Source organism: Anastrepha obliqua, chromosome 2 (assembly GCF_027943255.1).
Source record: "Anastrepha obliqua isolate idAnaObli1 chromosome 2, idAnaObli1_1.0, whole genome shotgun sequence".
In the NCBI taxonomy this organism is placed as follows: domain Eukaryota; kingdom Metazoa; phylum Arthropoda; class Insecta; order Diptera; family Tephritidae; genus Anastrepha; species Anastrepha obliqua.
The window spans coordinates 32,900,866-32,908,851 of NC_072893.1; positions in this window are offsets into that span (position 1 = coordinate 32,900,866).

Consider the following 7,986-nt stretch of genomic DNA (forward strand, 5'->3'; position numbering starts at 1 on the left):
GGGACTGTAGGAGGCTGGTTGGACTGATGACGGGCCACTTTCTATGGGCAAAGCACATGGAAAAGGTGGGCATCTCAGGCAGTGCACTCTGCCCAGCATGTGGAGAGGAGGATGAGACGCACTTTCTGTGCGTCTGCCCCGCCTTCGCTCTTATCAGGTTTGAGGTCTTTGGCACTGATATGTTGAGAAGCGACCACCTTGGCTCCTTAGCACCATAAAATCTACTCAGATGTTTAACAAACTGAAGAATGGCGGCAAGTAATTGCAACAACATGTGAAATATGGATGAAAAAAATTAGGAAGCGTAGTTCAGAAAACACTGAAGTGAGATTTGCACGAAATTTAAAAGCTTTATCTTTTTTGAGCGGATGACCCATGGAAAAAGTGGTTTTCATATCCAAAGGAGGGCCTTTTATGAAGTCAAAGGACTTTCGAATTATCAGTCTGGCCATATTCCTTCATAAAATTTGGGACCATATCCGACAACAAATCCACCCTAAATTCATCACACCGTGATAGCACGTGTGCTCTAAAAGCAAATCCGCGGACACAATATAAAAACACTAACACTTGATATTAACGAAGCTTTCAATACTTCTACTTCGATGTTTTTATCAGGACCTCTTTCAGGCAGAATTCGTTCGGTTTATTCTTGAGAAAAGAACCACTGCATCGAAGATGAGGGGAACGATCAAAAATGGGCCTTCTCCCCCCTACTCTGCATTCTTACTGTAAAGAGTCTACCTTTAAGATTGCAAAATACTGGCTGACATGGCGGACGGCATTGCATTAACAGCATCAAGGAAACGTCTCCAAATTCTAAGCGAAGTGTTACAAAACACTGATACCCAACATTGTGGATATAATGTCCAGGGAGAGGGGCAGAAATGGTGCTATTTACAAACAGATATAAAATACCCGCTAGCAAAGCTCCTAAAATGGAGTGGGACTTACAATTGTTACTGAAACTAAGTACCGCGGAATTATTCTATTGTACATAATAAGCTCAGTCAGGTCCAGGAAAGCAGCACTTCCCTATATGAATGCAAAATGGTTTTAGGTATCAGATCGGGCTTGATATGCACATACACTGCACACACTGTACACACTGGTTGTACAAAACGCTTATGAGATCCATCTTCTTCTTTGGGGTCACTATTTGGTGGTCAACGTTGCAAAAGATGGCATCCAAGAGTATACAATTCAGCATCCATTCTTATCATAAGAGTGCTGAGACTCTGTTGGACCTTCTCCCAATAGAAATCGTTGGTGAATTACGGGCTGATTGCAACGCAAATTACTTACTTACTTATTTACTCTGAAAAGTATTTAAGTATTTACGAATTATAGAAACTTTTCCGGAAAAACACAGGGAGCTAAATTACACTACTCCATATTTCTGATAAGAAATATACAAGAAATAATAGTCATAGCAGCGGCATTCGGTCAGAAGTGTTGCCCACTGACCATAATTGACCAACTGACAGTGTCTTTCAAGCGGAGCTTTATAAAAAGCTGCTTTAAAAGAAGCTGCGTTCAACCGATCACTAATTACCTTCTACTACCTTCTCTCGAAGGTATAAGACGGCGGACGAAGATTTATGGCACCGTACCCAACAAGAAATTGCACCGATTGAGCGAACACTCCAGTGGTCCAGCGAACATTTGGCACAGAACCATCGATAGGGAGTTCGACGACGCAAACTATAACTGCAATTACGTGCAGTACTTAAGGGGACCTGGTGGTCTAGAAATTTCAGAAAATCTATTCTTTGTTTTTTCGATATTTTAAAAATATAGTATCTTAAGAGTATACTGTGAAATTTTCATGCCGAAATTTCCAATATTATAGCTTCTAGAGCCCATTAACTAGGTAGAGAGCGGTTCGCGCTCAAACTGTAAACTGCTTTATCCCGACTTTTTTCGGCCTGGTGTTGTAAAAAAAAACAAAAAAAGCTATTCATCCGAATCGTCTGAAATTGTATATTTTGTTCACAATATCAATGGCCAACGTCCGTACTAGAATCATATTATTATTTTGAATTATTTCATATTTTTTTGATTAAAAAACTGAAATAACCCGATTTTTAGAGTGTCATACGGGACATAGCTACAGTCATACTAATTAATAATTTTTTTAGTTTTTGTTTCAGATAAATAGAAGAGCCAAAATGGTCCAGGTCCAATTTTTCGGGAGGGTCAACTTCAGTTCCACTTTTTAAACTATTAAAATTAAAATTTTTGTTTTCATTTTTGTATGTAAAAAAAGTTAAATAAAAAGCTTAAAAAATTTAAATATCGTTTTTCATTTTTTTTATTATAAAAAAGTTCCTAAAAATACCCTAAATTTTCGAGCTCTAGACCACCGGGACCCCCTAATAGAGTGCGATTTAGATCTATTGTACTGGCCCTGTGCTCCCTGAAAAGATCAGGACGGCTGTAAGCAAGTTTGAGAAAAAAATATAACGCAATCTCAGAAAATTGCGTTGCAAAATGAAGTTGTCATATGATCTTACTTATGGGGTTAGGGGTAGTCAGAGGCCCGAAAAAGTGATGATTTTCAATAATTTTTGTTTGCTAATCAATTCCTTTATTTTACAAAAATAAAAACATAGCATTAATACAACATGTTTCGACTTGACTTTAGCAAAATTTAAAAAAAAAAATAATAATTGTAAAAGTTATTGCTGTTTGTGTGGAGCCCGTTTCTCCAGAAGTCCCTTGCGGTGATCATCACCAGTCCTTGGAGATTCATCTAAAATCAATCGGACAAGAGAAATTAGTTTTATTAATAGATATTCTTGTGTCTGATAGAAGCTTTTTTTTCAAAATTAACAATATGGCGGCCTCAGGAAATATTTTTCAGATTTTCGAGAAAAAACCGAAAATTAATTGTTTAAAAAAAATCGAAATTGAAAATAAGGCAGGATTGTTTTATGTTTTTCAAAAGCATTATTAATTTTATTGAAATCTATCAAGCGGTTTTTAAGTTTCAGTGATCACCATTTCAAAAAACATAGTTTTGAGAAAAACGCGTTTAAGGTTTTGCTATCGATTTATGTAGTTATACGAATTATTTAATTACTTACACTGTGTCATCTATTCCTGGGCCATATATGTAATAGTTCTTCAGCCGTCATAGCAGCTTCCAAAATATCGATTTGCTGTTGCCTACGTAGTATTCTACCTACTCGAGTGTTATCGTTAGCGCGCTTATCTGCCTCTTTCCGGAGCGCCCGAGCGCCCTTTGTTAATTGTTGAATAACTCGGAAAGTATTTGTCGGATTCACTTCAAATTTTCACAGAATGTATTTAAGTTATTATACTTTGCGAAAATGCAAAAAGGATTCAATTTTTCGAAAATTCTGACTAACCCTAACCCCTTATATAAGTACACTAGCAAACCCGGCCCCCTTCGCTGGGCACACTAAAATAGAATAGATATGGTTTAGAACAGAAAATATATGGTTTTCATATTATTTATTTCTTTATTCTTTATTCAAGCGCTTTGGCATAAACAATATTTTTTGTTTTTCTATTTGTTTTTGAGTAAATATAAAATATAAATTGAAAATCAGGAAAAAAGAAGATTGTTTTTAAATTTCAAATCAACGCACGCATATGAATAAACAATCGTCTTTTTTCCTGATCATCCATGAATTTTTCGTTTCAATTTATATGTTTTATTAAGCATTGGAGCTTTTTTAACCATTATCCATTTATATTTAAAAAAAAAAACGAAAAAAAATTTTTTTTCCACATAATTTCATTCGGATTTCACATTAAATTCTCAAATTTCGTAAGAAATTATTCACTGTTCCAAAATCCACTCCAAAAAAATTCACAAACAATTTTTGCATGTTGCACTTACGTTTTTTCCTTATGGCATCCAAATCAGAAAGAAATATTGACACATTGTAACTCACACTGTCAATTTGACAGTTCAGTTCCGCCCCAAGCGTTAAAAAAGTAAGCGCCATTATGGCTGGTTCAAAAGAACGCTGTACCCGTTGCCACTGCTCCGAATTACAACCAAACTTTACGAAACCCATTTTCAATACTTACTTAACAATGTGCATAAGTTTGGTTTAATTCGGTTCAAAGACACGGCGGGTCCACGTGTTGGCATATATTTCGAGACCCTAGTCGTCAATAGGTATGAAAATTACCCCGTATTAAAGCACTTATCAATAGCTTTCATTTGATACCCATATTGTACATACACAACCAAAGGTTACCCGGGTCCACGTTTTGACCTATATCTCGAGACCCCAGTCACGTATCGGCATGAAAAATACTCTGTACTAAGGCATTCACCAACAGCTTCAATTTGATACCCATATTGTACAAACACATTCTAGGCTCCACGTTTTGGTCTCTATCTCGAGACCCTAGTCACGGAGCGGCATGAAGAATACTCTGAACTAAAGCATTCACCAACAGCTTTCATTTGATACCCATATTGTACATACACATCCGAAGGTTACCCGGGTCCACGTTTTGACCTATATCTCGAGCCCTATCCACCAATAGGTATCCAAACTATACGGAAACCATCTTCAATACCTTCTTAACATTGTGTGTAAGTTTGGTTTAATTCGGTGCAGACACGGCCGGTTAGCGAACACACACAAAAAGTTGACTTTATTTTATATATAAGATTTTTTTCAGTTTGTGTCCGAAAAATCCTAATATCTTACGGAACCCTATTTTTTTCCAAAATAAAATGTAATCCATGTTACTCTTGGATAATGTAGTTTTCGAATGGTGAAAGAATTTTTAAAATCGGTCCAGTAGTTTTTGAGCCTATTCGTTAAAAACAAACAAACAAACAAACAAACAAACAAAGTTTTCCTCTTTATAATATTAGTATAGATATGGTATGTATGCACTTAATATCAACAGTGAGCATAGTTACGGGACTAGCAAGTCTGCGTGTAGTAGAATTCCCTAGCCTCAAACATTCATTCTGGGTAAAGTTTGATCAATGCTGACAGATGCAGTGCTTTAAATCTTGTAATCTTTGATACTTATGCTGAGCAATATACATTTCAAAAGTTGCCTATGCGCAGCCACTTCAAAACATGAATACTATGATACTACTTTTCAAAATATGCTCCTCTTATTTTGGCTGTTGTTTTGTTTTTCAACCTTCTTCCCTCCGGAATGGCGTTTTTCTAAATTTTTTAATGCCACTTTGCCACCTACTATGCATACATACATACATATCGTATATGTAATCACGTATGTACGAGTATTATGATATAATTAATTTCGAATGATTAGTTAGTTTTGTGTCGCACTGAGAAATGTGAATCGTTTAATTACTTAATTTAATTTTCCAGTAATGCAATTGCTATTAGTCATTGTTGACGCCGTATTTTTGGTTTAGTTAAGATGTTAGTTGAATTATGGAAGTGAAATTAATTACGTAAATAAATGGATCTTACATAAACTTCTTTTTTACTTATACTCGTACACGCGGCCTATTTGTTAAGGGCGTTAAATGAAAATCAGTTGAAAATCAGTTGGGGACACCAAAATCAAAAGTAACTGTATAAATATGAGTAAAATTCAACACGTAATTCGTAAGTTGCATTCGCTTCAAAATTAGTCGATTTTTTTCTGCTTTTTGTTTTGTTGTGAAAATATGGAAGCCAAATACATGTGACTTTTTACGTTTATGCTGCTTAGGTGGATGACATTCGCAATTCCAACTATTTGAGCTCCCTCTACGGTTTTAAAATTATGCTTGACATTTTCAACAAGATGGGGGCATATTTGGTCAATATTTGGAAAATTCAGGCTGCATGAGAATACTCTCGACAATGGAGAACAATACTTTTGTAATGCTCCAACAGCTGCTGGTTTTGTCGTCATTGACTTGCGATTTGACAAATTTCCACAGAAAATAGTAAAATGGCATCATAGTCAAAAATCATCAATTAATTTAAGAAACTCTTCCGTCACAACTCTACCAAACAAAATAATAAACACAGCGAGTTATAATCTCTCTTTTGTTACCCCCCAATTTAGATCACTGGCTAAAAAATGAGAGTGTAAATAAAATATTTTATACAGTCTGTGTTAGGAGAAAAGAAGCGGTTTTTTTCTTGTAACATTGCAGGAAACTGTAAGGCGGATGCACTTGCAAGAACCGGTACAACGCTTAATCTCGAACCGGATAAGGCGCTGATACCCATACCCATAGCCACTTGTAAATTACTTATAGACAGGGAAACCATCAAAAAGGTAAATACAAGCCGGCAAAACCTCACAACATGCGAACTAAGCAGACAGGCATGGCCGAATTGGAACAGCGGTCGATCGAAGATCTTGCTAAGATTTAACAGAAAAGCTATAAGAAAAATGATAGGTGTATTAACTGGTCATTGTTTAATAGGCAGCCACGCTAGAAGGTTAGGACTCCCGTACTTCGATTTCTGTAGAAGCTGTCTTAATACAGAAGAAGAGGAAACAGTCAGACACCTTTTATGTGAATGTGAAAGCCTAGCTATGAGAAGGCTGCGCACTCTTGATACAGCATTTCTAACCGATGTAGCGGATATAGCCCATCTAAAACTAACGAAGCTCTGCTCGTTTATTAAAGCAACCGGATGGTTTGAAAAGGAACACGTAGAGTAAGGATAAGCTCCAGTGGTATCACAATGGACCTGCGGAAGGTCTAAATGTGTCTTACGACAACCACCCTACCTACCTACCTACCTTCTTGTAACTTCAAAATATATTTCCTTCTGCTTTTTACTGCGTAATAGTCCCACGTAAGGGCTACGACACCAGTGCTAACTCAAGTTAATGTCATTCGAAACTTTCCCGTAAACGCAACCAAACAAAAATGAGTGAGAAGTACGCGAAGCGTTTTGAGGCGGTATTTTTACGAGTATGCACGCATTCGAAATTATCTTACGCCGCGGCTGCAAAAGTAATTTAAAAATCAAAAAGGTTTGTTGTGATGAACCAGCGGTATAAGATATACAAAAATGTTGATGACTTTTCCGAGTGCGGCTTGAAGCGAGTGACGACAAAAAAGCGGGATAAAGTGATCGTCCAACTGACTACGCCAAACCCAATCAGATCTTGCTAAAAAGAGAATAGATGTCAATATCAACACCATCGAACGTCGACTGAAGTAGGCGAACATATCGCACCGTCCAACATCATCAAAACCACTGCTCTCAGAAAAACACATTGAGAAACAAAAAAAAAAAAGATGGCGTCATCGTATTGGGCTGGCCTTCTCAGTCCTCAGACGCCAACCCCATTGGAAATGTGTGGAGAACTACGAAAACACATCTTGCCGGAAGGCCAGTCTATGATTTAAAGCAACTCGTGCGCCAAGTTCGCAAAATCTGGTCCTGTATGACGACGAGCTACTCAGAAAAGCTGGTTCAAAGCATGAAGAAGATGCCAGGCTATACTCGACAACGATGGAGACTACACGGATTATTGAGTAATTGCGACTTGTAGTTTTGTAATTTTTTTTTGTTTCCTTGTTCACTCTACTCGGGAGCATAGGGCCTCGACAAGACTCAGTCTTGCATTGGTTTCGTTAATCTATTTGCTTTCTGACAGGGTAGGTGATTAGCCTGCCGCTACCAGCCATAAGTAGTGGGAATGCCCCCACCTGTCGTTGCTTAGGAACAACGTCTTCTTACTGCTTGAAGCGCCATCTGTGTGTCTATTTTTTCTGCCAGAAGGATCACACAGATGGTTGAGGACTTCGCTAAATTTGGTGTGTCTGCGCTATTACCGCGATTGCCCGCTTCCTCTTGCTGGCGCCACTGATGCAATGTGTAACTGTGTCTTTTTTTATTTTTTTGCTTGTTTTAGCAGCTACAATGCAAGTAATGCGCTGACTTTTTGTGCGGGAGTAAGGATTAGAAGAATACGGTTGTTGGGGTTGAGGAATTAATTTTTTTTTTGTTTTTTTGTTTTATTTTATAGAAATTAGGAAAGTAGGTAAGT